General features: G+C 35.8%; 1 protein-coding gene across 4 annotated transcripts in view; it reads left to right on the top strand.

Annotated features, from left to right (window-relative positions):
- CDH18 (cadherin 18) overlaps positions 1-22,709 on the top strand; it is a 659,070-nt gene that overhangs the window by 549,714 nt on the left and 86,647 nt on the right. The gene's annotated exons all lie outside the window — the stretch shown is intronic.

The following is a 22,709-nucleotide window of genomic DNA, read 5'->3' as shown; positions in this document are numbered from 1 at the left end:
TAGCAAAATGGTGATTTTATATTTTTGCTAAATACTAAATATTTTGTTACAACAATATTAGTATTTTTTTATATTTATGTTTTATTTTATATAAATAAAAGCAGAAAGGTTCAGCAACCATTTAAAATAATGTGAAAATAATGATGCAAAAGGTGGTATGGCAATAATAGTCCTACTTGAAATATTCTACACAGAATATCTGCTCTGTGAATTGTACAAGTACAGAAATCCTTAAATTATTAGCTGGACTATGATGTTTGATATTTGCCTTCATCCTGGGCCCATCAGTTCCAAACACAACATATCTGGATTAGTTATAGGGAAAATAATAAATGAAGGCACCAAATGGCATCGAATGAATCAAAATCAGGGGAGAGTTTGTACTATGCATCCCAAATAAAATTAAAACTAATTCAAAGTTGACTTTGGCTTAGAATTTTCAACAATCTGTTCCAACAGTTAAAGGTCCTGGCACTTATGGGCACCTTTATCAAACAACTGGAAGTAGATCCTCTTCATTATAGTAGCCATGCCTCTTGATTTTATTCATGAAATGCAGATCTTAAGTATCTGAAATCCCTTTGTATATTGATTACATACTGACATTTAAGTCTTTAAGAACCCTAGGTTTGCCTTTATATTCCCTCTCTCCAATGTTCCTGTGGCTTTATCTCAGCATCTGGCTTTCCGTAATGATGTCCTTCCCTGTTGGAACCTATGTTAGCATAGTCTAATTTATCCAGAATTTGCAGGGAGAAACTTGGTTGTTGTTGTTTTGGCTATGCAAATGTTCACTTACTCTAGGACAATAATAAGCCATCTGCACAAGAGGAATGCACATCCAGTGTATAAACATTTCTGCAAGAGTAGGATTGGGAATAATGTTTTGGAGCCAGTTACTCTTCTAGAGCATTATCATTTGATAGATTTGCACTTGCATGCTCCTGTTTGAAGTATCTTTGCTTTTATTATTAACCATACATTCTTTTTAGGAGGAGGAATGTACTTAATGACTTTGAAAATTATTTTGGGGATATTCAACAGCTATTTGTAGGAATATACATTGGGTATAGTTATTTCTATATCATCACTGTCATGAAAAATGTAAAATATACAATCCCTCTGATCATAATGTATACTAAGCAAGTGAACAGCTCCAAAATTATCAGCAGTATGTAATAGCCCACTTTAATGTATTCTCTTAAGCTATTAACACTGAGACTTTACTGCTTAAAATAGCACTGCATTTCATCTGTATGTTTTCTGTTGCTCTTAAACAGAAAAAAAATATTTTTCTTCTCTGGCAATATTTATAAAGTATCTATAAAACAAATACTGTGGAGTGGCAGCTGTTTTGAAAAACATAAAACTACACTAGAAGGAGTTTGAAAGTTTAATTTTGCATTGCATATTACTAATAATGGTCCTGATTCTCCTTTGTAGGTATAATTGTGTGTTGAAATAGAACTATGATCAATGTTAGTATTGACATTTCATTATTTGTAAGTTCAACTATATCATGGTCCACATTAGGTCTGTAGTTCCTTACCTACCCATGTTTCCCTGAAAATAAAACTGGGTTTTATTTTCTTTTGGGCCCCAAAATAAGCACTAGGGCTTATTTTCAGGGGGTAACTTATTTCTACCACCACCCCATGTATGGGAGGCCCACTTTTTCTACTTTCTTGCAGCAGGGCAGGAGGACGTACAGCATGCCAGTACCACCATGGTGAGTTGGGGTGTGGAGCTGTCCCATGCTGCCTGCACTGACTTAACCCCCGCAGCCAGGCCATCCATGCTCCAACACCTGCCTCACCTCATGGGGGCAGCTCCAGCAGCCCCATCCAGCAGGACCTCACATGGCTGCCAGCCCACTTCTGCTTGCTCATGGCCACAATGGAGCAGGAGGCTGTGTGATGCACTGGTGCTGTGGCCACAAGGTGAAACAAGGTGGTGGAGCTGCTCCACATGCCCTGTACTGGCTTACTTAAGGGCTTCCACAGCCAGGACATCCATGCCCCGACACCTGCCTTGCAGCCACGGCCACAGCACCACCACACTGCTCAGCCTCCTGCACCATTGCGGCCATGAGCTAGCAGAAGAAGTGGGTCAGCAGCCACATGGACACCTGCTGTACATGGCTGCCAGTGCTGCCGCTGTGAGGCAGGTGTCAGGGCATGGGTGGCCTGGCTGCAGGTGCATAAGCAGCAATCCATTCATCCCAAACAAGTACATACTGATAACAGCTCTACATTTGCTATTTATACTTTTACCTAAAGATAGACATATTGATGAGAAATAGTATCTCAAGGAACAGTCCTTCATGAACAGATTTGGAGTGTTTGTATACTCCATGATGTCAAAAACAATATCCAGAGTAAGTCAGAAGTGCTTCCTGGAGTTATCATATGACTACATGATGTTGCATATAATCTCATTCTAAGGAATACTGCAAGGGCCATTTCTTCTGTGAAAATAAAGTAGCAATTAAGTATCCTGACTGTCTTCTATATGTTGAGAAGTAAAATAAATTTCTTCTTCCTCTAGGAGTAGACTTCATTCCTGTTATGGTTTATTCAGAATCCAAAAGAAAAAAAAATACTCCTTCCCCTTCCAAAAAAGTATAAAATTATTTGCCATCATTAATAGACATGTGCACATTTTGTAGAAATACACTTTCTATTGTAATGTTGGATATCATGCTCAACTGAGCTGAGCATATCTTTGTCAACATTTTCTGAAAGACATATGTGCAAGTTCATAAAGCTTGACAGATTGGCAGGCAGCTGTATAGGAAGATTAACTATTGACGCAGATGCATTTAAATCCTAAAATGAACAATATGTTTTGGAAGTCTAATTTTTGCCTGGATATAAATGTAAACAGTTTCCCTTACTGAGATATTTAATTTTGCAATATGATTTAATTCATTTATGCAAAAGAAAGCAAGGCACTAACACTGTCATTATCTACAGTTCCTTTTTTATTTTGTTTCCCTTTCTCCCCACCCCTTCTCTATTAAAAGTCATGTAGACTGCCTAAAATGTGTTTATGAGGCAGAAGGACTCAGTAGCTGTAGTAGCTGTTACAGCTACACTGGTAAGAGCATAAGCACTTTACTGCTAAAACTCAAAGGGGAGGAGGAAGCTTACAGTAATCCACAAGCAAGTTGAGCTGAGCTGATATAAGAGAAGAAAACCTGTTTAGAAAGAATTCCACAATAAAGCACAAAACAAGCATTGTTAAACCACTTCTAAATTGGACAGGAACAGGAATAGGAATGGAGGGTGGGGTGGAATGGAATGGAATGGAATGGAATGGAATAGAATAGAATAGAATAGAATAGAATAGAATAGAATAGAATAGAATAGAATAGAATAGAATAGAATAGAATAGAATAGAATAGGAGTAGGTCACCATGTTCTTCTTTAGCTAAAGAGAGAATACTGAGCTTTTATGAATATGTTTGGAATTAATGATCATACCAGAACAATGCATATACAGATACAAAAAACATAATGTTACAATGAACATTGGCCATTGATGGAACCAATTTTGAAAATTCTTTGTTATACAAAGACATTTACAATTGGAAAATGGGAAGTGGAAATCAAGGAAAACTGGAAATTGTCAAAGGGGACATATAGTGTACTATATTAAATATTTTGGAATAAATGGATTTAACTGGACAATGCCATCATAAATAGATTATATGGTATATCTTTCAGGACATAAAACCATACAAAAACAGCAACAATTCACAAATATGCTAAAGATGTGCCAGCTGTAACCCAATAAACAACATAATCATATTTATTTAGAATTGTGTTTAGTGAACATCAGTGTTATAGGAGTATACAGAGATAAAAACAAAATATAATGAGAACTTATATGATGGGGGATATTAAGGAATTTTACAGTTAGAGGTTATAATTATAACACATAGAAAGGATGTAATACTTCTAATGATTGTTATGATCCCAAGTTGGAAAAAGAGAATTTAGTTTTACAGGAAGATTTGGATGAGGAAAACAAAAAAGTGAAGGAGTTAATTTAATAGAGTTTTCTGTTTACCTATGAAAATAATTCTTGGTTTATAACTCACATGTGCTTCAAGGAAGATAAACTCAAATGCAACATCTGGACATTGCCAGATGGACAACATATAGATTAAATGACTGCATTAAAGGAAATAAAAAGTGAAGGAGTTAGCCATCTAGCCATCCAGGATATTTGCAAGTGCATATTGTGAAGCAGACCATGAATTAGTATAAAATGTACAGGTTACTGGGTGTTTAATGAAAATTGGTGTGCCTAGACCCTAGAGGATATCCAAGCACAATAAGGAATAGAAGTGAAACCCTTTGCTTGTGAAAAAAAACCTTACAAATAGAAAGAGATATGAGATGCTATGAAAACCTAAGCAGAAAAAAATGTGTTCTCAAACTTTCAAAGAAGAAAACATCCAAGTGGCTTTCAGAATAAGCTATTGTGATAGCTAGAGAAAATTGAAGATGAAAGCCTTGGGCACTAAGAAGAATGTACAATGACTGGAAACAGACTGTCAACACAAGCAAGAATGGAAACCACAGATATCTCAATCAAAAATGTGAAATAACAGAGGAAGAAAACAGAAAAGGGATTTAAAAGGTTATTTTAAAACAAGTTATTTTAACAAAAGAAATCATCAAAGTGTTAATCAGGTCAAAAATGGTCCAAAGATAATAGAAAGACTATTTCTTTGCAAATAGGATTATTAGATGAAATATCCGTAGAAAAATATATACATTCAAAAGCAGCCTTTGCTAGAAAATGAGGATCCAGACACAATAAACCTGCCGAGAGCTTCAAGAATGAATTTGGCATAACACTGAAGAAGAGGTGCTTTGCCAAGAATATTAAATTGGGGGACCAACCTTGAAGAATGTGCAGCAATGGCAAAATTGACCGTATATATCCACAATAATAGTCTAACCAAATTTTAGCAGGAATGGTTCCTTTATGTATTACATTACACAGCAAGGCAAAATTGGATGAATATGGTTTCTAGGGAAAAAAAGTTAAGGGTAATCAAAATAATAAAATAAAAGAATTTAAATAAAAGCAAGTGATAACCTTTAGTGTTCAATATAACGTATAGATATCTAGGTTTTGATCAGTAGTTGGGGAAATAAATGCAGGGGAAGGAAAGGGGAGAATGTGCCACTAGAAAGTTAAGCCGTAATGTTTTATTTATGTTTAGTAATTATTTCTTTTCATTTCTACATTCACTATCTAAATTAGATTTTCTTTCTTTTATATTTCTCTATTTTTATAATACAAATATCTTTAAAAAGAGGTCATAAAACAGCTTTCAATTAAAAACACAAAACACATTCAGAATACCCAATACACTGTTTAAAACTACAGAAAACTGCTGATTAAAATATTAATATCTCTGCAACAACAAGTAGCATACCAGAGTTTGTGGGCTATAGATTGGACAATATCAGTATACTGCATATACTGAAGAAGAAGAAAATGGGCAAAATACCAAACCTTTCTACAAATTTCTTACACATAATTTATTTAAGATCTTGCAAAGACTAAAACCATAACAAAAAGAAAAATGGCAAATGAGCCAAAAGGGCTAAAAAAATCAAAGGAATACAAGACTAGATAGTATAAAATGCATAATGGAGAGATGGGAAATTAAGAGATATACTTTATTGACTAGAGCAAGGTCTTTGTTTGTGTGAATGCCAGAATGTGGGGAATACTAAAGCTAATCAATTAGGAAGAAGTGTATGTACTTTAGACGTCAGATGTGAGCATATGGTAAACAAAACATAAATAAATACTATGCTTGGCACAATTGAGAAATGTAGAAAGGGGAGATGGTGAAAAAGGTTCACCTGAAAGTGGAAGGTACATGCAGAAAAAGGAATCGATGGATAAAGTCCACTATGGTTGTTCACTGATGGCATTAATAAGGGGGAAGTTATTCAAACATATAGTCACTAGGGAGCCAGGACTGCCTCCATGGAATCTAGCTAACTACATAATAATAAACCAGTTCCAAGAGAGCCAGTTTGGAAAGCCAGGCTGGAAACAGAAGGTTGTGATTTTAAGCACAAAGGCAGATTGGGGGCCTTGGTCCAGTCACTCGCTCTCAGCCTCAGGAAGATAAGGGCAAGCCACATGGTCAAAAAAACTGCAAGAACTTGTCCAAGCATTCATCACGAGCTAAGATTTACTTGAAGGCACCATATAAACAAGCAAACCAGTTCAGGATAGAAGGGGCTCTTCTTCATCTGAATATTCATACAAGAATGTATCGATCATAAAATGTACAAATTTCACATGAAATAAAATAATGTCATGCAAGATATAAATTGAAGTGAAATTATCACAGTTACGATGGCTGCGAAGGAAAGCTTAATTAAAATGTGTATAAAGGTTTATGTTTCTATGTTTATTACATAACTTTACATAATATAATCTGTTCTATTCTCTACATGAACTGTTACTAGCACTTTGGTTTTCCAGCCCTTGATTGTAGAGGCCAAATTGAACCATATAGTTTTCTGAAACAATAAAAGAAAACTTGTTTTGAGGAAAGATGATGCAGCATTTATTCAAACAGCCTGATGGGATTTTGGCAAGATTACTTTCTGAAAGAAATATTATGGCAGGGAGAAAATAGTCAGGTTCCCCATGCCAGATAAACTATTAGACCCAATATGAACCACTACGCAGTGCAACAAAAATACTATTTTCACATTCTCAACTCTCTTCCTATAAGGCACTTTGGGGAAAATGGTAATCTAAGGAAGGAATGTGAATGTGGCAAAATTATATCTGAAATAAGCAATCTGATATTTGTCTGCAGGACTCCTTTTGCTACACTTAATTAAGTTTCAATTTATTCTACATTACCTAAATTCTTCAAAAGCTTTTTTTTTTTTTTTTTTGGTCAGATTTACTTATTCTTTGTAGCCTTTTCATAGCATAATCCTCTATTCACAAAATGTGTATGACTCATCATTTAAATCTGAAGATTTTGATGGTTGTTAATAATCACTTTTCAGATGATAAATGACCTCTTTCAGCATCATAGTAAAAGTGTGCTCTTCATTTTTTTTTGCAAATGGATGTGAACAGCAGATTATAAAAATAGAACTGCCAAAACCTGACACTATTTAAATGTAATGGATTGCTATTTAAAGACCTTTTTTAAAACAGATATGTGGTACTTAACATATGGTTCAGTCTTTAGCAATTTCTGGAATTGAAACAGCATATCTCCTAAATCTGTTACGTTCTAGATCTAGTATTTCTGTTGATCCCAGAATGTTGTTTCAAGTTTTTGAAATGCATTGCAGAAATGGACTGGCTTCATATGATAACATAATAGCATGTTACCTTCTCATGCTGAAGTCCAATGTGCATGCATTCAGACATACTGCATAGGATTATCCTATGCTTGCACCCCAAGGGAGAAAAAAAGAAATTGAAAATTACAATTTTAATGTCAGTATAATATAATGGAACAGTACTTCAATCCTCTTGAAATGACTTCTACTATAAGAATGTAGTAAAATCTTTTCAAACTGTTCATAGATAAGTTTGCAATGCAAAGTAGATCAGGTACTCCAGGAAATATAAACATGGGAAGTCTGGTGGATATCCAGTTGGCTCCACCTTGTCTTGATCCAGAAGCTGCTCAAAAACAGATCTCTTTCAGTTTGGAGTTTTGATTTCATCTTAATTTAGGTTGAGTTCAATTGATTTCATTTAATTTTATTCTGTCTTTGTATGGGAACTCTATCTGTAGATATTCATTTATTGTATATTGTTGGTGTGTCTTGTGAAACACCAGACAAGTCTTTGGGGAACTAGTCTATAAATGTAAACAACAATACATGAAACACCTATCAATGTTCTTCACTAATACTGATTTCTAAAGGTCTAATTTCTAGAAATGTTAAAGATTGAATATCTCCCCCGCCTCTCTCTCTCTCTCTCTCTCTCTCACACACACACACAAACAAACAAACACAAACATTTTTATTTGTCCTTCCCTCCAGGGAAACAGAAATATATGTTTAATTCATTCACAAATCAAAATGTATTTTACTGCGATATCAACATAATTTAAATTGTCTAGCAGCACTATTTGGCATATTTATGAAAATTTCAGAATAATTCTCTTAATGTTTATGAAGATAAACGCTACTTGGTGGAGCTCATTTCTATATAAATATTCATAAGAATTGCATAGAATTGGATAAACCTATACCCTATGTTAGGAAAAAGAACTGCAAATCACTGTATTCTTGCAACTTAAGCACAAAAGTGGGAAAATATAGGGAAAAAAGAATGAAACTTTGCCGCAATCTCTAATGTTGTGTACTGTAAAACAGAAATGTTTTGAAACAAGCAGGGATGCCTCCTGGGAGTTCCCTTGACCATTCTGGAGTCAACCAAAGCTAAAGCAACACAACAATCAGGACAAATGGCTATCAAGGACCTTGGAGTTCTCATATCAAATGACCTAAGTGCCAGAGCTCACTGTAACAGCATTGCCAAAAAGGCATTAAGAGTTGTAAATCTAATCTTATGAAGCTTCTCCTCTGGAAATATCGAATTGCTAACTAGAGCATACAAAACTTTTGCCAGACCAATACTCGAATACAGCTCATCAGTCTGGAATCCGCACTGCATATTAGACATTAATATAATCGAGTGTGTCCAGAAGTATTTCACAAGAAGAGTACTACGCTCCTCTGCTTGCAACAGAATACCCTATATCACCAGGCTTGAGATTTTGGGCTTGAACAACCTTGAACTACGCCGCCTATGGTTAGACTTAAGTGTAGCACACAAAATTATCTGCTACAATGTCCTACCAGTCAATGACCAGTTCAGCTTCAATCACAACAACACAAGAGCACACAACAGATACAAACTCAATGTAAACCACTTCAAACTTGATTGCAGAAAGTACGACATCAGCAACAGAATGGTCAATGCCCGGAATGCACTACGTGACTCTGGTGTTACATCCCCTAACCCCCATTCCTTTAACCTTAAACTAACCACTATCGATCTCACCCCATTCCTAAGAGGTCTGTAAGGGGTGTGCATAAGTGCACCATCGTGCCTACCATCCCTGTCCTATTGTCCCCATTTATTTGTACCTATTTCCTGTATTCTTACTCATGTTTATACTTATATCTATTACCTTGTAAGCGATTGACAAATCAAATAAATAAAAAAATAGATTTCAAATGGCTACACTACTCTTCCAGATTTCCTTCCTTGTCTCCCCATTGGGGAATCGAACCCCAATCTCCTGTGTGACAGGTGGAGATACTTACTACTATACTAACAAGGACACTGGGTTTGGCTGAAGTTGACAAATTCCAAACATAAGGAGATAGTGTAATCAAAATAAGTGTGTTTTTTTTTCCAAAAAACTAAGCAACTCTAAACATTAGCAAAGAGATACAAAACATTTTAACTCTGTTGCCATTTGCCCTTCACTGAAATGTTGTGAGTCCAAAATTGGTACATGTACTTGATCTCTCCCCGGGAAACAGTTCTTTTCACTAATAACCTCTTCCAGAATTTGAGGATATTTTGGGAGAAAGATAATTAATTCGAGTTAGTCCATTAAAGTATTACTTTAACAAGATTATATTTGAAAAACCCTCCTTTTTCAAAATTTTCTTAATTCTGTTTCTAAATTTAATTTCTGTTGTCTGTGCCTAAACCTAACCATGGCCTTTCATTTCAGAATTTAAAAATTTACTTGCAGATTTATGTTTTTTTTTTTTCCTTGGCTGCTTAAAACAAGAAAGTTTTTGCTTGGTCAAATGAGGAATAGAGAAGGAATTGCCCAGGAGAGAAGCCCACGTGGAAAACACATAAATCCCTTCCTGCCTGGCTGCTATCACTTACATCCTAACTGTAATAATTATGATTCAGGCTGTACCTTTGCTCAGTGAAGTAACTCTTGTTCTACAGAAAAACAGCAAAAAACAGGGCAAATCAACACATCAAAACAAGCTTTTGCAGCAAAATGCACCATGGACTGCATCAAATCACGAACACGCATATATACTCCTAAGCTTAGCAGGTCAACATAGCAGGAGGGGGGGTTAATAACAATCATTTGCTGGGTTTAGATGTACATGTGCACTTTATGCATACTCCTTTGTCCTATTGATTGTAGGGTTTTCTGAATGCTTTCGAAGATGAAGATGCTCGCTGCATATTAAGAGCCATTCAAATCTAAACATCAATAGAAATCGCATCCAGCAGGAAACAAACCAGCTGTCATGCTTGGGGGAGGGAGATTAACTTCACTTCTGGGTGAACTGAAGTAAAGCAATACATGTGCGTTCACAAACACACACTTTTGGTACCACTCTTAGAAGTCCATCTGCATGAAGTCCACCTTCCCCACAGCAGTAATTTGCCATCTAGGTACAATGAATGGGCTGTGTGGTCTTTTATTGGTCAGCACCTCACCTATTTGCTGTGCATGTGAACCCCATGAGTATAACTTGTTTGAGCTGGTTGGCTCAGGGATTAATGCCCAGCAAGATAATCACTCAGTACATATGAAGGTAGATGGGGTGGGATGATGGGATGAGGCTACAGATTGAAGCTATGGGACAATGGATAGATCCCATCACAGTCAGATGGTGCAGGGACTACAGTAACTAAATCCTCATAGAGTGTTGTGTTCAAGGACTAAAAGAATCACCAGGTGAATTGCATGGATCTTATTCAGCTTTCATCTCTCAAGTGATGTGAGTCAGGAACTCATCCTAGTATGACTTGCCCCAGTGAATGAAATGATCAGATACTCATCCCTCAACCTTGGTCTTATCAGACAATGAGCAGACCAACAATCAACAGGGTAAGATAAGAAGCTACTTTATTCCAGTGGCAGGCAGATATGGGAAGTCAGCATGGGGGATTTATCTTAAGAAAGATGAGTTGCTCTGTCAAGTCAACCTCCAGACATGAATGTGGCATTTCAACAAATTATCCGCCCACTTGGAAACTGATTGGAAGGCAAGAGATATATCACCTTGATCAAATCTTAAATTGGTTGCCCAAATCTGGATGTGTCTCCTCATTTTCTTCAGGCTGTGTAGCATGGATCAAAGGGTTGTATAATGTTGGCCAAGCCAAGGGCATGACCCAAGTTAAGACTATATATTTGAATTTGTCAAGGAGAAATCCATGTCAGATCTAGGGCATTGCTGCTACTGCTAGGAGAATGGATGACTTATTTCCCTAATTTTCTGCCCTTCACCTGGGTCACTTTTGTAACCAGAAGCATATTCAGCCCTTGGTGAGGTTGTTAGTGCAGGCAACCATGCTTTCTGGTAAACATGAATACTTGCTGAAAACCTAGGGCTTCTGCAGTTGCACAATTCCAATGTGAAATTGATTTGACAAGTCCAACTACTTCTCTTATAGTTCAACCAAGGCTTTTTCTAAGAAAAGAATCAAAGAAAGAATCTGACTTAGTGCAGCTGTCTTTACACTGAAGAAGTTTGTTGTGAAGTGCAGAAACTTTCTGAGTCATCAGTTTCATTCCCAGGGACTGAGGAAACACACGGCCAAGTAATTGCCTTGTGGTGTGTGACCACTTGCTGCTTGAGCAGTCACTTGAAGAACAGGTCCTTGAAGACCCATCTACTGAGAATCATTCAGGGGTTAGGATAAGTAAAACTCAACCTGACCATGGTTTATTTAACTTGATGGCTAAGTCTTTTGCCTGTCTCCTTCAGCCTCCTTCCTATGCTAGGCTTCAGCCTTTCATTTCCTCTCTCCATTCTCAAGGAAGAAATCTCAGAATTGCAGGCTTTCTCTCACAGCACATAACTTCCTCAATATTTTTTCAATGTTCGTTCACACATTAAGCAGCTATCTGCAGATGCCCTTAATAAACTACTCAAGCATATATTTATGCTGTGCTAAATATGAACCCAGTGAATGACCTGGAGGATTCCAAATGAGATTTTCTCAACACTTTCCCCAAGTGCAATGTGTTTCCTGAGAACACATGGCTATTTCAAATAGAAAAAAAAAATGACTTTTGTGGCTTTGGATAATATGGCTCTATTTTGAAGAATTTTATTCTGTATTATCTTCTAGGATAATGAAAGGAAAATGTGAGGAGAAAAGCTTTATATATTCTTAAGAGTTAATAATCCTGCTTTGGATTTTGTTTCCTATTAATACTAGTTTAGAATGGCTTTCTTATCATTCCAATATTCTGAAAGGCTAACGCTAATTCATACACTATAATCTGATCTGAGTTGATCTGATCTGATCTCATACCACATACTATATACACTTTATCTGACTTGGAAATAAAGTTTGATGCCACTAATTGCTTCCATTATTTTGATTGCAAAAGACTGCATTTAGCTAAAGAAGTGTATCATGAATTTCAAGTCAGAGAATTATTTTGATTCTGCAGCAGTTAATGGTGACAGTGAAAAAATAATAACTTGCCTAAGCTGTTAGGAATGTAAGTCACCTAACAGTTATTTGGGTTGGAAATATATAAACTAGGATAGACATTTTAATACTATGTCTTTAAGAAAATGCTAAAACTGTAATTGGGTGTGGTTTCTCAAATGGCCATAAGATGGAGCCAGAAACCTGGGTTGTTTTAGTCTCAGTGAATCTCTGTTGGAGAGAGTTGCCATTCCTGTATTGACTGTTATTCTTGGATTTGATGTAAGTCTTTTACTAAACTGTTTTTTGATACTGGACTTTGATATTTGGATTATCCCTGAACTGAACACTGACTACTTTACCTGTGAATGACTTGGACTGCTTATCTTGGAAATTGCTTAAATGTTTATTGGAAGTAAAAACCTACATTTAAAAACCTACATATAGCTAGATTCTGTAAGAAGGGAAAACAACAGAATACTGGTAATCACCAGAAGGCCAAGAAGAATGTTAGTTTAGCTATGTCTAGAAATTCAACTGTAAACCATGATTTGTAGGTTGTTGATAGTGGAGCATCACAATGCATTACTAAAGATAGAAAGAGGTTTATAAAGATGTCTACGAGTAAACAACATGTATCATTGGCAAATGGATGGAAGATGAAGGCTTCTGGTAATGGTACTGCATATTGTTCTTGTATAAATGAGCATATGTTATATGTACCTAAACTGAAATTTAATTTATTATCAGTAAGGGCTTTAGTTAATCTTGGTTATGTAGTAACCTTTAGGGGAGATAACTATATAATAGAGAAAGAGGGTAAAGGTGTTCCTGCTACTTTAGAGAATGATTTATATGTGATACATGATGACCAGTTGAAGATGGCTAACTCAGTTTATAACAATGTTAAGCCACATGATGAATGTATACATTTACTACATAGACGTCTGGGGCACATTAATTTCAAAATGCTCAAACAAACTGTTGAATTGTCAGAGGGAGTAAAATTGAAACCCTGTAGCAAGTATTTAAACTGTAATGCTTGTAGCCAGGAGAAAAGCAAGGTTATTCCTGCAAACAGACTTAATGGGTTTAAGACCAAAGAACCTTTAAAGGTTGTGTTTGCTGACATAATTGGTCCTAAGAAACCTAGTTTAGGAAGTGCCTGCTATATTTTAAGTATTATGGACCATTACTCACGGTACGGTTTCTGCTATCTCATGAAAAACAAAACAGAAACATTCCAACATTTCTTTAACTGGCTAAGATTTGCAGGGAGAAAAATGAAAAGTAAAGTAATTACTTTAGTTACTGATAATGGGACTGAGTTTGTTAACAAAAGATTCCAAACTATGTTGAAATTGGCTGGTGTTGAGCATAAACATTCTGCACCTTACAGACCACAACATAACTTGTTTATAGAACAAAGAGGGCAAACATTACAAGCCATGGCTTGCACTGTGATATCTGATTCAGGTTTGCCTGAAACACTGTGGGGTGAGGCCATAATGTGAAGTAACCATGTGTTAAACAATGTAGTTAACACAACAACTGGAGAATTGCCATTCACTCGTTGGCATGGCAGAAAACCAAATTTAAGTTATCTACACACATTTGGAGCTCCAGCATGGGTGCATATTCCCTCACAAGTAAGACTGAAAGGGCAACATACGGCTAAGAAGTTATTTTTTGTAGGTTATGAAGCCAACCATAGATCGTTTAGATTTTGGGATCAACGCACAGCTCATGTTTATTGTAGTGCTAGTGCAAAATTTCTTGAGCACGTTGGGTGGGATATACTGGAACAGGAATCCAGAAATGATGTTATTATTGACACCCAAATAGTCCCTAAAGATAAAATCAGTAAACCACGAATAAAGAGGAAGAACAGGCACAGAAGAAAGTAGAAGAACAGGCACAGGAAGAGGTAGAAGAACAGGAGCAGGTGGCACAGGAAAGTCCACCAGTAAGCCCTGTATTACCAAGACATTCAACCTGAGTAACACGACCACCTGATAGATATCAGGCTAGTGTTGTATGCCAAGTGAATATAGTTCCAAGTAATTATACTGAACTGAAACTGTATCCTGCTAAGGATCAGGCTGCTTGGCAGAAAGCAATGGACAAGGAACTGGAATCATTAAAAAAGTTGGAGGCATACGAAAATGTTAAGTTACCACCAGGTAAACATGCCATAGGATGTAAATGGATATATAAACTTAAGACTAGTGTAGATAGGACTGTTACCCATAAAGCCAGGTTAGTAGCACAGGGGTTCAATCAGACAGCAAATGACTATGATGAGGTGTCATAGTCACACACTTATGCTTACAAACACACACACACACACACACACACACACACACATGCCCAAGCATACATATGTATATTAAAAGGAAACTCATTCACTGGAATAATGAACTCACTAGATTTTACTAAAGGTTTAATTGCACAAAACAATTTAAATTCCTGCACGGCTACACATTAGAAAATAGCTAGGCTTGATGCTGTAAAAACTAAACAGACTGATAAGTTTAATGGGTCTGATTATTCAGGCATGTGCGCACATACATAATGTTTCTTTCCAACTTGTCCTTCCTATTAATTATGAAGTTTAACATCAGCTAGCCTTCAATTAGTCAGCGTCCTTCAAGAAAATAATTTAATAGTGTCATCCTCTGCATGTTTAATTGACTTTAAGTCCAGTTAGTTCAGATGGACTCACTGTCTTTTAAGTGAATGTCAGTTTATCCAAGTTAATATGGGTAGAACATTCCAGAGCATTTATACTCCTGCCAACTGACACTATTCTGCTGATTTCTCAGGAGATAATGTTTCAAAGCTTTTAGCCAGGCATTATTGCATCTAATGGCTTGGACTTAGAATTCACCTTGTAAAACTATTTAAAATTAATGATGTTGGTGGTCTACTTAGAAGAGCAAAGTTTAATTGAAATCCACACAAGTATAAATTCAGTTTTTTGACCATCTAGTTAAATTTGTTAAGGCACACTGATACTTTACGTTTTCATATTACATTGATAATATTTCCTACTTTCAAAAGAGTATAGTATGTATTCATATGTCATGGAGAGAAAATCTGAAAAGAACAAAAACTTTGGAAAATTCTATACTTTAAAATATATAAAAACCAAGCTTTTCTCATAAAGCTTATATAAGCAGTCAGTGTCATAAAAGCTTCACGCATGGCTAAGACTTCAAATTCAAAAGTGAAAAAAAGGAATGGTGACTGCCTTTTTAGCAAAACATAATTAGCAAAGGATTTTATGTAATTATCTTGGATTTCATGTATTTTTAATCATGGCAGTTTGTTAATTAAACTACTGAAATGTATTTCGTTATGTAAAATTCAGCAAAAGGAATAATATAGTCCTTTTGGAAAATAGTTTTGAAACCCTGTATGAACAATTAGCATTTTTTAAAAGTTTGAAGGATGAACATGACTTTAAGCATTTAAAAATTGTTAAGAGAGAGAGTGTGTGTCTGTGTGTGTGTATACATATGTTATACACACTACAAAAGCATTACTATTAAGCATTGCACCTAAACTTCCTTACAGAAGCCTTTTGCAATAAGCTTTTAAATTAATAAGTTCTTAAACTACCCACTACCCCATGAAAGTGTATGAAACAATTCAGCACGAACTGTATGCACTTCTTCACAAGGTAAATGTAGGATATCGCTGTCATGGTAACTATTGGCAGTTGCCAAGCTAATTCTATAGAGGAGCCTGTGTCACATATGTCATCCTATAGCAACATTAATGGGCATCTATCCATGACCCTTTCTGCTAATTACTAGTATGTTCTCCATTATCTTGCACCGTATTCATGTTTCTGGTAAAACACATAGTTAAAAAAGATTAAACACAAGGTTATGCCATTTGGTCCTCTTCAAGAATGTTCTCATGATGTTCCTCCTTATTGATAATGCAAAGACTTTTCTTCCAAACAGCTGATGGTAGATAAGGCAGCTCACAATATCAGGTCCCCTCAGCAGTCTTCAAGTGGCCTTCATACTGTAGCACCAACCTTGGAGAAAAAGATGGAATGATGTAAACAATAATATCAGATTGTAAACATAAATATATCTTTCTTTAAAAGAATACATATTTTTTTTTTCTTTTGAGGGGACCAGGTTCTTTGATTACTTGGATGTGAGCTATGCAAATCATGAAAAGCCAAGAGCCACTAGATTAAGACATTTTTACAGTTTTATTTTTTAAAAAATGATATTTACTCATCAGATTTATATCTTCCAAAAACTCATATTAATATTGGTAGCACTCCCTTTTCCAGTGTTTTCCACACAAACCTGAGAGATAAGCTGAACTGAGAGTGAGTGTCCAAGAATTATCTAGTGGGTGTCAGGATTTTCTATACATGTTTTATAGTTGTCAGTGGGCTTCCATAGTAAAACAAAAAGCAAAACTCTGAATTGAACTCATGTGTGATGACCCAGGGTGGGATACAAAACAAACACAGTCATAGAAAACAGGTGAAGTCCCTTTTATTCCTTCACTTTGCTTCCAAGCTCTGAATATCTTTGACGGAAGACAAAAAAAACTTCCACACAAAAAGTTATATGAAGAAGGAAAAAAGCAACACAAACCAGGCAAGATAAGAGCTGGAGGATGTCCACAGATATCACACACTGGGAAGGACACCAAACTCAGAGGAACTATAAACTAGAGATATTTCCATGTTCGTGAGTACGCAGGCCCATACTCTTATTCAGTTGTCACAGCTGCAGCCCATGAAGAGGATCAAGGCCCTCTCCTCCTGAGTAGACCATGTCTCTCCCTTATCCCCTCCCCCCTTCGTGCCCTAGGATGGATAGGGGATGGGCCTGGGTCCTCCTCTGACTGCTCAGTGGGCCTCTGCCCTTCCCCACCCTCCTCCACAACTTCCAGAGCCACACTTCCACTCCCTGTCGGCTGTTCATCCTCTCCCTCAGAGTCAGTCTCCACCAGGGGCATGACACCATGCCTCTCAACCTCCAACCATAAACCACCTGATACCCAAGCATAAGTTCAGTATTATCTTGAATAATGAATATATATTTTAGAGTAATTTGTATAAACGTTAGATTTTGCCCTTCAGTCTTAGTCCAATGTTAGTCTTTGATGTCTTCTTTCAACATAAAACAAAAAAGGGACTGACACTGGCTTTTAATTTATAATGCATGATGACAATGTTATCTCTTCAGTCATGTCTGACGCTTGGCAATCCTATGGGCCAGGTCTCTCCTCATCTTCTGATCTTGCACTTCTTCTTTGAGTTGTTGTATACTCTGTTTGGTGTCAGCTTTGCTAATGTTAGAATACATATTAATATATAAGCTATACTTCAGAGGTGGTATTCAGCAGAATCTGACCAGTTCTGGAGAACTGGTAGCAGAAATTTTGAGTAGTTCAGAGAACCAGCAAATACCACCTCTGACTGGATCTGCTCCCATCTATTCTCTGCCTCCCGAGTCCCAGCTGATTGGCTGGGTCTTCTTTTGTTGCCCTGCACAAGAGAGTGGAGCTGGAAAGCAGGTTAGTGGGGAGGAGAGGGAATGGGATTTTGCAGTAACCTTCCCCCAGGAATGGGGAGGGAATGGAGATTTTACAGTATCCTTCCCCTGCCACGCCCACCAAGTCATGCCCACCAAGCCACGCCACGCACACTAAGCCATTCCCACATAACCATAGTATTTTTTTTTAATCCCACCATTGCTATACTTGAACATAAAATTATTATCATCACCTGCACAATTTTGTTATTGTTCATGCTTCTCTGATACAGAGAGGATGGTTTGTAAATATTACACAATATTACAAAGAGCACTCCTAACAACAGTCTAATAAACACTTCCCAATTCTGTTTGTGTGTGTGTGTGTGCTTACATGCATGTCCACATGCAAACACAAAGAGATGCCTTGAATGGTTAGGCAGATTTAGATGATTAGATGAATTTGACTTGAAATAATAAGTATTCTAGTTCTGCCAGTTCCATTCTGATTTTTAAAGACCCTATGCTTTACACAGGAGGAAAAATAAGCAGTAATTCAGAACTCAGTAGCCATAGTGTCTTACACCCAAAGCAAAATAAATAGTATTTTATTGCCTTTGAAATCCATGACTAACTTTTCATATTGATTTTAGTGGGACTGAATTATAATTAGTTTTCATTTAATGTAAATTTAATTTAATAAATAGCTTGGTCTGAGCTTTACAAAACTTGTTTGTTTCAGGTCAAATATTTCAAATTGATATGTAAAAATGTGCCTTGGAGTTTGTAAAAAATGTGCCTTGGAGTATCTGGGGGTATATTTGAATTTCTTTAAGTACCTTCTTCTTTGCCCAAGACTACATGCAGCTTTTTAAATAAGTATTAAGGTCCTAACTTTTTGGTCTTGCATGTTCTGAAGGACTTTCATTAACATTTTTTTAAAAAAGCACTGCTGGTCTCTACAATGCAATATTTGATATCCAAATTAATGGAATGTATACCAAATTATGCCAAAGTAGTTGATGAATTGTGACTTATGTTTTTTTTTAAACAAATTTTATTGATTTTTTAAAGACAAACAAAACATAGGACATAAAGGCATAAAACCTCCTTTCTAAAAATTACTTATAAGTTTTAACAAGGCAAATAAAACATTATTTTTTAAAGCATAGTTTCACATTATCACATTTCCATTTAAGCACATATATATCTTTTCCAAATTTCTCATTATTTCTCCCTTCACTTTTATTCAATTATATTTCTTTCTATCAAGGTTTTATTAATTCTCAATCAAATATAAACATTTATACAACATAGTTCCAAATTATCACATTTCCATTTAAACACCTATATATCTTTTCCGAATTTCTCATTGTTTCTCCCTTCACTCTTATTCAATTATATTTCTTTCTATCAAGGTTTTATTAATTCTCAATCAAACATAAACACACAAAATACAAAACATAAAACAAAACATAAAAACATAAAACCTCCTTAATTATCATTTGTACATATCTTTTCCAAATTTATTTCTCCCTTTAGTTTTATTCCTCCAAGGTTTTATTAATTCTCAATCAAACATAGCTAACCAAAACACAAAACATAAAACATAACACTTCTTTTTGGAAAGTGGCTTAGCCCCAGGTTACATCTTTTTTTACAGACCTAAATCAAATTCATGCTCACCTTATATACCATTCTTATCTTATTTACCATTCTATATTTTCTATATAACTTCTCCCTTCTTTTCACTCTCTTAATTATATTTTATTTATTTCATCTTATTTTAAAATCATTATGTTTGTATCTTTTGTCTGTTCTTTTCCAATTATCTATTTATCTCTTCTCTTTCCCCTGTAATCACTTTTAAAGTATGACGCCTTTCTATCTTTCCCCTAAATTAAGACTTAAAATAATACATAATTTCCATTCTGATTCTGCTTAGTACATTCTACACATTGCATTTTAAAATAAAAGAATAATAAATTTATAATATAGTTAAATATATAATTTCCATTCTAATTCTAATTCTACTTAATACATTATTTTAAAATAGGAAAATGAAATAGTAAATTTATAATAACATTAAGACAATAATGAATTAAACAATAACTAAACATCAATCATTTTACACATTCTCTTTAATATTTTATTGAATATTGAGATCTATCATTATTAAACATTTTAATATTTAATATTTTGTTGAATCTTATAATATTCCAATGGGCTATTTCAAATGCAAATACTACAATACTATCTTATGTACTCTTGCAGAATCTTTCTTTAATTATACTCTATCCTTTATCTCTAAAAAAAATCTGCTTTTTTGCATCTTGTTTCAGACCTTTGTGGCTTTTTTCCCCTTTCTCCCTCCCTTTCTTCTCCAGTCTGGTCTTTTTGCCCCCCCCTCCTAACCTCCATCTTTTTAACTTCCCCTCTCTGTTGTATTTCTCTTTTCTGTTGCTTTCTAACATTGTAGCTTTTTTCACCTTATTTTTCTTTTTTTTTGGTTGTTTTATTAAATCTTAAATTCTCATTTTTCCTTCCTCTCTTCCTATTTTCTTTCTTAATTAAACTTTTTTGTCCATTAAAAATGGCTTCTTCCTTTTCTTCTTCTTCTTCTCCTTCTTCCTCATGTATTTGCTGATATGTAAAAACCGCCGTTTCTAAAAAGTGGAAGACAGCTCCCAAAGAATCCTTGCCTTCTTGTTCTCTTTCTTTCAGTTTTTCATATTCCATTTTCATATTCCATCCACAGATAGTGCCATTGTAATTTTAAGAACAACCCAGATGTTTTTAATCTTAGAGTAATTTCCAAGTGTCAGAGTTATCAAACAATCCAAACAGACACAAAATATTTCCTCTTCTTCTCTTTGCAGTTTTTCCTCCTGGGGCAAAATCCCAAAATATATTTTAAAGCCGTATTACAGTTAGTTGCTGGTCTTATAATCTTCAAGGCATCTCCTCCAACAAATTTTTAAAGTTTTTTTAGTCCTCTCCTTCCCACTTATAACAAAGAGCTTATTTTTACCTTAAAGAAGCAGGTTTTTCAGTGCTCATTTGCTTTCTCCGTAAGGAAGGGGAGTGAACTTTCCTTTCAGCACTTTCACCGTTTTAACAACTTCTTTTGGAAACAAATGTATCAATCCAAAAGTCAGGTTTCCAGGGTGTTTAAAAGTATCTTAATGTCCCGGTTCAGCCAAGAAAACTTCTCCTTCTGGTTCTTCCTCCTGCACAAATCTTATCCGGTTGAAGATTCCTTTGTGGCTGCCATTTCTGACAGCCGCTCCACCGCCTCAGGAAAAAGGAGTCTAGCCGGCTGGGGAAAGGGGGTGCGATATCCCCAGACCCCTGCCCCGGATCTCCTCTGTCTTCCGCTGCCCCTCCGGGGTAGCAACAACCCCCAAATCCAGTTGGATCAGGGGTACCTCAGCAGCGAGCGCAGCAGGGACCCGCAGAGATGCAGATTCCTGCCACCGCCGAAGCCTTGCAACCGGAAGTCCAATTGTGACTTATGTTTTATTACCACACCACAACTTGTGTATGATTAACATGTACAGTAACACACTTTCATCAATCTGTGTTTATTTCTGCACATACCTAAAGCTGGCGTATCATTGAGTAGATGCTTAAAGTATGGTATTTCTATTCATGGCTGGAAGTTCTAACCACCAGGAACTGAATTTGTCAAAATGAGTAGATCTATGCCAGCTATTGAAGTGATATTCCTAAGAGATAATTTTTAAAAACAAATTGAACATTTCAATTTCTTCAAGGGGACATTATTGAAAATGTAAAAGGTAGTTATAGTGAACTGCTTGATTCTTTTTAAGGTGTCCATATGGAGATTTAAAAAAAAAATATCAATAGGAGAACTTCTTACCAGCTGAGGAGAAAAAGCTCTAGTCTGAGTCATGTACACTCAAAATAATTACTATAATGTTTTCAGGCAATAATATTTTCCATGCAGAGCTGCCTTTGAAAATAATTTGATGACTTCGACTACTTTGATGCCTGTGTCCTTATTGTCCAAGTTGAATTATTGGTACTGGCTACACTTCTCCAAATTCAGTTTGTAAAATATTACGAATCTTTAAAACTTGTTCTATTAAAAAAATCTGGAATGAATCAGGTGATGAATCTGATTCTCTGATAATAAAATCTCTATTTTGTAAGAAATTTTGGGGTGTCTCCATGATTTTAGGCATGTTTGCCTATACATGTCTGTACAGGAAGGCAGCCTTATTTCATAATAACAACAATAGGAAAGGCATTTACACTGATGAAAAAGAATGAAAATATCTGACTTAAATAAAGTTGTTATTCTGTTATGTGATATTGTACTAAAATTAGCTGTTTCTGAGCTGGCCTACTAAGCCATTTATGTTAAAATGTTTGTTTTCCTCAGTAAAGTCAGATTATGAAAATAAACTTTATTTATTTATTTATTTGTTTATTTATTTATTTATTTGCTTGCTTGCTTGCTTGCTTGCTTGCTTACTTATTTGTTTAACTGCCCATTTTACCGTAGAGTAACTTTGGGCAGCGTGCAGTTACATATACAGTTAAAACATAAAAGCAAACATTAAAAGAAAAGCCACATGGGGAGGGTGAGGGCAAATGGGAGGGGGGGAAATCTACTATTAATCAATCATCTCCATTTCACTCTTCCCCATCGGGGCCCAAGCTGACTGGCAAAGCTACCTCATTAGGCCCTTATGA

Source organism: Notechis scutatus, chromosome 3, assembly GCF_049901735.1.
Source record: "Notechis scutatus isolate UNSWTSFEM ecotype Mainland chromosome 3, rNotScu1.2, whole genome shotgun sequence".
Classification (NCBI taxonomy): Eukaryota; Metazoa; Chordata; class Lepidosauria; order Squamata; family Elapidae; genus Notechis; species Notechis scutatus.
The sequence above is the reverse complement of the archived record's forward strand: the minus strand, read 5'-3'. Positions and strand labels throughout refer to the sequence as shown.